This window comes from Ochotona princeps, chromosome 21, assembly GCF_030435755.1.
Source record: "Ochotona princeps isolate mOchPri1 chromosome 21, mOchPri1.hap1, whole genome shotgun sequence".
NCBI lineage: Eukaryota > Metazoa > Chordata > Mammalia > Lagomorpha > Ochotonidae > Ochotona > Ochotona princeps.
The window spans coordinates 11,031,941-11,041,786 of NC_080852.1; the positions used below are offsets into that span (position 1 = coordinate 11,031,941).

Genomic DNA, 9,846 nt, shown 5'->3' on the forward strand with positions numbered 1-9,846 from the left:
GCTGTGGTCTCACATGGCCTGTGCTTCTGCTTACTGCCCAATGCCTCAGGTGAGCCGCCTTTGCTCATTGAGCCTGTATTTTCTCGTCTGTAAATGGCAGCTATTTAAGGAACCAACCTTATCAGATTGTTATAAGGATTTATTTGGTCATGTTTCAGGAACCTTGCTGGGGACACAATGGTAGGATCATAGAAGATGTGGAATGTTAATCAGATTATTGCACAATTGTGAGTTTAAAGGATCCACTCAGATAAGTGCCTTGAAGAAAAGGAATGCGTTTATGGGTGTAAGGAAGGTGCCTGTGGAGGATTTCAGTGGCTAGGTAAAGTAATTGGTATTAATGTCTGGCACCTGATGGGAACTCAGTAATCAAGGAGAAGTGTGGCAAGAAGAGAGGGAAGAAGAGGAGGCAGATGAGGGGATGTGGTTGCAGGCCTGTAGGAAGCCAGGTCATGTGTCCCTCGGCACCAGAGAAATCTCTGTGTGACACACTGTCCATTGAATGCCATGATAACAGTGGCTGCTGAGATCTGCAACCCCAGGGCCTGATGGGCTGGCAGGTGGTTGCCTTCAGTGAGCAGGTCAGGGAAGGCCAGAGGCCAAAGCCGTCCACCTGGGCTCCAGGCTTGTGGGCCTCGCATTTCTGCTTTCTGGTAGTTCTAGGCATCTTTGAGGACCTCACTTGCTGAAAGGACTCGACTGGTTACCTGCCCTCCGCTGGCCTCAGCGTTATCAGCTTGCAGGTGAGGAGTCTGGGGCGCTGATAGCCACGCTGCAGCCACCTCAGCCACACTTCTGTTCATCAAGTCTGTGACCAAGTGGCCGATTGTAGGTGGGTATGTGCAAATACGTGTGCATATGTAAACCCACAGTTTGGCAGTGTAGACTAGCTAGCTTTGATGAGAGGCTGAGCCTTCTGGGCTTGACCTGATGGTCATTGTACAAAAGCGGTATGTTGTTAATCGGGAGAGTCCTGCTGATCATCACTGGCTAAGGTATTAAGGGTTGGGCTGAGACATGAAGAGATTCTGGCTTAATAGCAAACTTTAAAAAAATTTTTTTTAAATGACATGATATAATGCGATGACTACCAAGACAGAGGAAACAAAGGTTTATTTATTTGTTTATTTTTATTTCCTGTGGAGGGACAAGGGCACTTGGAAGCAGGTGTTACTACTGCAGTGCTCTCCACGCAGGTGCCTGTAGTGGGGAAACTGGAGATGTGTTGCAGTGAAGTCCAGAAACGCTGTTGTTTAAACCCTGGTAAGTGCCTAGTGCATGAATGCCTCTGTCTTTGGATTTTGACTTTTGTTGATGTTAAGCTTTTGGAGCTAGTCTTTAATGTTCTCAACAGAGGCTAACAGGTTTGTTGGGTGGGTCTTAAAGCCTTCACAATGCATTTCCTTGGCTTGAAGGATCTAGAGGCAGCCTGACCTGGGTGAGAATATCCTGGAAGCAGAGGACACCCTGACCCATTTAGAGACAATGCCCCCATGGCTTTGTTCTAGACCCTTTTGTTTGTACTTCCTGTCTCTGACTCCAAGGGACTGGGTTTCTGAGCTGGATGGAGTGCCAGTAAATAGTTTCCATATCAAAAGAAAACTAGAAAAACGCTCAGCAAGAAAGCAGAAAGCATAGATGGTACAATTTGGTGGCAGTCGTGTATAGTTTTAATTACGGAATATTATGACATGCATCGCAGACATATTCAACCTTTAACATATGTTTGACACTCATTCCCTACAGCTTTAAGCCCCTTGTTTGTTTGTTTTTTTTCCCCCATGTAAGTCCCTGAATCTGACCTTATCCAGGCTTTCCATGCCATAGAAAGAGTAGTAACATTATTCATCATCCCTGAAAAATGCTGCGTGGAGCCCAAGAGTTGTGTATGGACAGTGATGTCAATGGGAACAATTCATTATTCCATCAAGCACTTGGCATGTCAGTCAATGAAAAAATATGTGCTTTGGAACTGACAGTTCAAAATAGTCTTTTTAGTAATCAGCATGCCACAATCTTGATGGTATAATGAATTATTCTTTAAACCAATCACTTTATCCCATCAATATGGCCACAGTTGGGGGTGGAGGTGAGGGGGACTAACTTATGAAAGTTATTTCAAACAGCAGGCAAAATAACTTTACAGCCTGGGAAGGAGAGACCAAAACCACGGGAGTTGAAAAGAATGTTCCTTTGGGAAGACACTGAGGTAGTCCTACAATTGCAACTTAGTGGAAGAGTAGGAAAAGTTCCTTGAGTTTTTATTCTTATTGATCACTTGTAGGATTTCATTGTTAATTTCCAAACTATGCACTGGGGAAATATGAGATAATATGTTGCTCTGCTTCTAAGTGTTAATGCAAGCTTCCTGAGCAATAGTGTGCCTGATTATTTAGGACACACAGGTGTTTAGGGCATTCTCGGACTAGACTTGAGTTTGGTTGATAAATTAATTCTTCCTAATTAATCTTGGTATGTAGATGAATTCCCTACCCTTGGTAATGGTCTTTTCTTACTCTCCTATGGCTAATTCATTCCATTCATTCACAAATCTGGTCTCCTGAAAGACCTATACCCAGCAGATCACCAGGGTGAGAGATTGCACAGCTCGCTGACTTTAAAGGGAGTTATTAGCATATTGGCATGCCTTTGGGTGACTTCTGAACATGACCCAAAACCCGTTTAGGCTGGTCGAATTGCTTTTTGTCCTGAAATAATCAGCCTTATTTCTAGGAACAGCAGCTGCCATATTCTCCCTACCCCCACCTGCCACACACCCCACATATCTCCACTGAATTACTTGATGTAAATGGTTATTTCATTCCTGTTCAATAATGTCTTGTTGCTACAGCAATGGCCGTTTGAAATACCATCAAAATAACAGTGACAGCAATTTGTTCACAGGATTGGGTCTTAATTGTCCACCCATTGTTTGAAAATAGAGAACTGCCTCATTAATCCACTGCAGAATATTAAGCATTTCATTAAAATATTGCTTGGAAAGGAGTCACAGCGAATCCCCTTCATGTGTCCTTCACATCCAGCAGTATTGTCTGTTTTGCATTTTAACTATCAACCTAAGAAAAATCTGGGCATCTGTGACCTTTTAATTTGTTCTTCAAAGAAAACATTTCTAACGTTATGTAATAAATCAATCATTACTTGCTTAATAATCTTAATGCTTGTCTTTGAAGTCGGCAATCCGCAAGAGAGCCTGGGATTTTTAAAAATTGACAGCTCTCTGGTCATTTGATGCAAACTGTGTTTTATTGATTAGCTCTGAAACTGTATTTGATATTGGCTGCATGTGAAGGCATTAGATCCTAGAGAAGAATGAAGACTATATACACACATATATACGTGCATACATATTTGTAAGCAGTCCTATAATACGTAGGAAGTATCTGGGAATTGAAGTTTTTTAGTGTTACCGTGTATTTAGAAAATTCTTGCTAATTTGAGAAGTAGATTTACTGTCCAGATGTCCACCATAGCTGGGACTGGGAGCTGGGGACTCCTAAAGTCTCCCACCTGGGTCGCAGAAGCCCAGTTATTTGGACCATCACTGTGGCCTCCCAGGGTTGAGGGACGTGAAGTCGAGAGCTGGGTGTTGAACCTGGATATTTTGACATGGGAGGTGATCTTAACTAACATCTTAATTACCCAAGGACTTTAGCACTTAAAATTTATCAGATAATATGAACTCCCATGAAGTCTAATGTATCTTTGTACATACACATGCTAACATTATAGAAACACACACACACATATATGGATCATGTTTTGTATACTTTTTGTGTTTTTTCACTGTTACATAAAATTATACATATTTATAGGGAATCATTTAAATGTTTGTGTACATTGTGTAATATTCCAGTCAAGGTAAATATGTCTATTACCTCAAAGATTTGCAGCATTTTAAAATGGCAGAATTTACAACTGTGTTTTCTGGTTCTATATATGCACTATTTAAAATGCAAATTAATCCAAGCTCTTGCAATCATCTTTTGTGTATTTGTGCCCTGATTTGCTTTATTATCTGAATGATTTTTCAACATGGACATTTTTCACCTTAGAAATAATATGCTACTTACTTGTTATTAATGCTCTGTTTATTATATAAAAAAGGAGCCCCAGATTTTTATTTTATGCTGAAGATGAGCTTCAGATAACACAGTTGCAGAGCTACTGCTACTTTAATGACTAACTGCTGAATTATAGGTTTCCTGATTTGAAGTGTACTTAGAAAAGGCAACAAAATGCAATTAATCTGATAGTAATAGGAAGGGAAGTTAATATTGGCCTGAAGCTAAATTGTTCATTGTAAACAACTAGCCTGAATAATTTACAATCACAAAGGCTCATTCTGGCTCCTGAAAAAGCCCTCTCCTTTGCTGTTTCCCGGACTCTGCTCAACCTCATTCTTTTCCAGAGAATTCCGCCCATTCATTACCTCTGTCTTATCCTTGTCACTGATGTGACTGTGAAAGTCCTTGTGCTTCTCCCTGGAATGGAAGGCCTCTGATTCTGCTGGCCAAAGGCATCCCAGTGCGCAAACCACCAGCTGTACAACCTTGGGCCGGACATTGAACTCCTTTGGTTATGGGTTGGGGAGCTCTCACTTGAAGGGTTGCTGTAGGGATCAAAAAACAATACCTGGATGAGGGCTCTAGAAAGCTCTGTCATGAAAAGAGGTTGGGGGGGGGGGAGAGAAAGAGAGAAATGTGGTACACCATTTTCCTACTTGTGGGGGGTCACAGTCACTCATCCTTGCAGCTCCGGGTTGGAGTATGATGGTCAGTAGCTCTGTAACTCTCCACCCTCTACCCTACTTTCTCCCCCTTTACCTTTCCTAACATTTCCACTCGGTAATTAATACTGCACAGCTTTTGTTTATTGAAGCAATGCTCCCCTAAGGGTCTGTATGTCTTCTCTAGGTTAGTTCACTTTCCTTTTATCTAAACACTTGAAACACATTTAAAAGAGTAGCTTGGCTCTGCTATTTTTGTCTCTTTGTATTTCATAGATAGCTACTGCCTGTCATATTTCCTTGTAGAAATATATGAAAATAAAGGTAGAAAAGTGCTCACTTTTAAACGAAATCATATTGTTGATCAATCCAGACATAGGCTCTACACATTCCCATATGAAGGTGTAAATGTTTTCATGCTGGACTATATACAGATAAAGGTGCTTTAAAAGGAGTTAAGAGTTACTTAAGTGTAAAATATTTGAAATTCATGCATATTTTTCCCTAACATGCATTTTCTCTTCTAGCCAAAGATCTAGTTATTTGATTTGAAAGGCAAAATGACAGACAAAGGCTGGGGCAGAGGGTGAAGGGGAGAATGGGCATGTACTAAGACGGAAAGAGAGAGAGATCTTCCATTGCTGGTTCATCCCCAAATGTCAGCAACAGCCATGGCTGAGTCTGTCCAAGCAGGGGCCAGGGACACATAGATGGCAGGGGCCCAGACACTTGTGTTACATTCTCAGGCACAGTTGCCAGAAGTTGGATCTAAAGTAGAGCAGCAGGGACTTGAACTGGTACTCCAGTGTCACATACAGTGGCTTAATGAGCTATGCCACAATACCAGTCCCATAATATATCCACATTTATGGACTTTATGAAGACCAATTCTGTGACTGGATTGCAGCATTTTTTTCCCACCAAAATAAGCTAATGATTTAATTTTCTACAATTTTTTAAAAGTATTGATGTATGTATATGTGTTCATATGTAAGTAATACGTAGGCTAATAATATATATATTTCTGTTTTGCTTAGATTTAATAAATACTTCCCTATTATACAAATTATTTACATCAACATATTTAATGTCTGCAGATAATTTCATTCAGTTAATCTCATTGTCAGCCATTTAGACTGTAATTAATGTTATTTAAATAAATAAATAAAAACACCCTCTGGGAGTTTTGGGGGCTCAATGTAATGGCTTGGTGACTAAATCCTCACCTTGCAGGTTCCAGGATCCCATATAGGCATCGTGTCCCAGCTGCTCCACTTCTCATCCAACTCCCTGCTTGTGGCCTGGGAAAGCAATAGATGACCCAAAGCCTTGGGACCCTGCAGTCACATGGGAAACCTGTAAGAAGTTCCTGGCTCCTGGCTTTAGGTCAGCTTAGCTCCAGCCATTGTGGCCACTTGGGGAGTGAACCAGCAGACAGATCTTTGTCCTTCCTTCTCTCTGTAGATCTGCATTTCCAATAAAAATAAATCTTAAAAACAAAACAAAACAAAACACTGCCTTGAATATCCTCACGTATATACACTTTTGTAGCTGTTTTCACTTACTTTTTAAAAAATTTGTATTTATATTTTTTAAAGAGAAACAGAGAGGAAGATCTTCTGTCTGATGATTCACTCCCCAAGTAACTGCAACAGCCAGTGTGGTACTGATCCGAAGCCAGGAGCCAGGAACTTCCTTCAGGTCTTCCACGTGGGTGCAGGGTCCCAAGGCTTTGGGCCATCCTCAACTGCTTTCCAGGCCACAAGCAGGGAGCTGGATGGGAAATGGGGCTTTTGGGATAGAACCGGCGCCCACATGGGATCCTGGTGTGTCAAGGTGAGGCCCTCACCTACTTCTTTTGGATAAATTCCTAGATATGGTGCTACTAGGTCCCAGGGTCCAAGTGGTTTTAGAGAGTTGATTGTTTACTGACAAACGTCTGTCCAGAATGCGAGTCCCCACCTCTCTCACGTATTGGTGACACTGAGTATCAGAATGGTTTTAAAGCACAGTTGCAGAATAGCTCTTAGGTAGAAACCCTGTGAGAAGAGGAGCTGGCGTGCAGTCTGTGTATTACGGGTTGAAACAATACTAAGTGTTCTGGTTAGCAGGAGATGTCACACTTCTGCTGCTGACAAGGATCCCGAATAGAAAGTTTGACTGCTTGAGAGAGCTCGGCCATACAGCAGGAACTATTGTTTTTGATTGAATAGACCCAAGAAAAGAGTCATAGCATACATTATTTAGACAGCCCAAATGGCTGTCACTTCTCCAACTAGGTTAAGTAAAAAGGTTACACAGGTTAATTAAAAGATAACACCATGCAGTTGGACACAGTTCCTGGGTAATTGTTTCTTCCACCAAGATAAGTATGCAGTACCTATTACAGAGGTCTAGAAAAAAAAAATTTTTTTTAAATAAACAGTGACAAAAATGAGACCTTTGTATTTAAAACTGGAGTACTCTTCTAATATGAGGTATTTGTAAACCTGGACACATAGTGAAACAGTTTCAAAATCATCTGAAGACATCCAATAGTAATACTCCTCTGTAGACATGGGTTGTTTGTAATGATACACAGATGGCATTATCAGCATTATGGTAAGTTTCAGATATACACAGAACTATATTGAATAATACAATGGATGATCATGTGCCCATCACCAATTTACAATAATCATCAATCCATGGCCACACCTGTTTCATAGACACTGTGTGCCTTCCTGTACTGCTTTGCTTTGAAGCATCATCCTCAATATCATGTCATTTCAATTATAAATATAGTAGGATATTAAAAGGTATTTTTGTTGATTCCAGGTGATTTTTTTTCTAATTTCAGCATTATCAGAATATCCTTGTAAAATATTGATGTTGAGATTTCAGCAAAACATTTGGCTTCTCTAAGCTTCAGTTCCCCCTTCTGGAAGAGCGATGCCCTAGTGACATGGTCAAGATTCTAGGAGACCTTCAGAAGAATAGTACATTGAAGTGATGAAAATGTGAAATGATCATGATTGCAATTATGATCAGTGGAATTCATATTTTCCAGATAAACAACATATAGCACATTGAAAAAAAGGTAAGTGGTAATGTGCATGGAGTTTAAGGAGCTTCTTGGAGAAAAAAAAATAAATATAGTTAGTGTCTTATGGAGTAACATAAGAGGTAGTCGAAGGAGCACCAGCAGTGATAATGAAGTCCCGGTTGAAAGGGGATAGCGAGGGTATGGGGCTCTGCTTGTGGGGGACATACTTTAGTGTTGTATTTTCTAGGTAGTGAGGTAGAAACTTTGGGGAAATAAAACCTGAGCAGGTGATGGACAAAGAGGAGACAGAGATCTTGGGCTTTTCAAAAATGTTAAATTCTATTAAAAGCCAACTCTTATCACAGTTATAAATACCAAGACAGTGGAGAAGGGGAGCTATAGGCAGAAGCCATTTCAAAGTTTTGGCTGATGCGTCCGTCATTCCTGGAAAAGACTAATATTGCCAATCTATAGGTGATCGATACATTTAAGCCATCCATTTGAATTTTGGGGGAGGAATTAGATTGATTCTTTGGCTATGCAAATCTCATCAAATGACAATAGATGTCTTGGAAATGTTGGGCCAAAAGTGGCTAATAATACTGTTCTATTAATTGGAAATCTCATTTCTTGACTGATGTCAATCATTGTCTAATGTCTTTATCAAAAATTGACATACAAAGTAAGTCACAATATAGAATCTCCCCAGATGCTTTTGTATATTGTCTACTGTCCATCAGAAGTGGTTCAAGACTTAGGCAACCATTTCTTTGTTTTAAGAAATTTTTTTGCTATGCCAAAGTAGCTACAGAGATACTTTGGGTTAATACATCTGCATTAAGGAATATTTAATGGCTGATAAAATACTCATTGGGAACTATTCCTGTTAGACACTGTTTGCAATGAACAAGGACATAAAGACCATAACTGGAAGTAGTGGATAATCTGGAAATTATGTTGCTGATCTGGTGAGAGAAATGCATTGGGGCATTGAGGGCATTTGGTGTCTCCAAATCATGCAGGAACAAAATTTGTAAGTTTAGATTTTATCCTCAATACTGGGTCTTCCAATTGAAATGGGAAGTTACAGGATCCTGTTTGGATTTTAGAAGGGTCACTGGATGTTAGGCAAGAAAGGAGGTGGGAGGACTACTGAAGGTAAAGTGTCACAAGTCCATGCAGCAGGTTTGTGGCAATGAGAATGGAATGAAGTGGGTGGATATTAGCACTTGGAACCCATAGGCTTTGATTGTTGATCTAATGCGGAGGCTTAAGATAGGACATGAAGGGTGATATTCAGGATGCTGGTTTGGAAAAGAGTGGATGACTGGATTGCTTGCTGAGATAGCATGGGTCTGATTTAAAGGGAAGATGGGAAATTCCATCTTGGATGCATTGAATTGCAGGTACAAGTGCAAGATGTGCTGAGAGATGGTTAGGTTGGAGCTTGTCCAGATAGAGGAGACTGACCTAGAGATGACAAGTAAAGCCACAGGAATAGAAAGGACCAACAATAGCAAATAAACAAGGAGAGAGGTGAAAACAAGGGCTCTCAGCATGGTTTATGTCAATCCCTTCAGGCTTGTAGTGTTCCCTGGTGGAATTCTAGTAGCCTCCTTTGTCCTTAGTTTTACTTTCTGCAGTTTCAGTTACCCGTGGTCAGTTGTGATCAGAAAATATTAAATAGAAGACTAAGAAATAAATTGTAAATTCACTATAGTATGTTAGTTGCACTATTTGATAATATGTTGTTGTTGGTTTCTTATTGTGCCTAATGTATAAGTTAAACTTGATCATAGGTTGGAGTGTCTAGGGGAAAATCACAGTACACAGGGGGTTTGCTCCCATCTTCTGTTTCAGGCATTCACTGGGAATCTTAGAAGACAGCCCCAAGGATGAGGGAGGGAGGGCTATTGCAGTTCGGGCTGTCATTTACATCCCTGTCGGCAGAGATTCTCAGGATTGTGTGGCAGATTTGTGCTTTACCTTCTTGCGCTCCTGTATCTCAACTATGGATGAGCTCCGTGATTTCTTTCCGTCAACCCAATATGATAGAAATGGCCCTGAACCA

The 9,846-nt window shown here is 40.6% G+C and overlaps 1 long non-coding RNA gene across 1 annotated transcript; it reads left to right on the forward strand.

Annotated features, from left to right (window-relative positions):
• On the forward strand, nt 1–7,697 carry LOC131482838 (uncharacterized). The gene is made up of 3 exons (XR_009247343.1): nt 1–227; nt 1,197–1,263; nt 7,590–7,697. It is a non-coding gene; the product is annotated as an uncharacterized LOC131482838 (long non-coding RNA).
• The last annotated feature ends 2,149 nt before the right edge of the window (nt 7,698–9,846 follow it).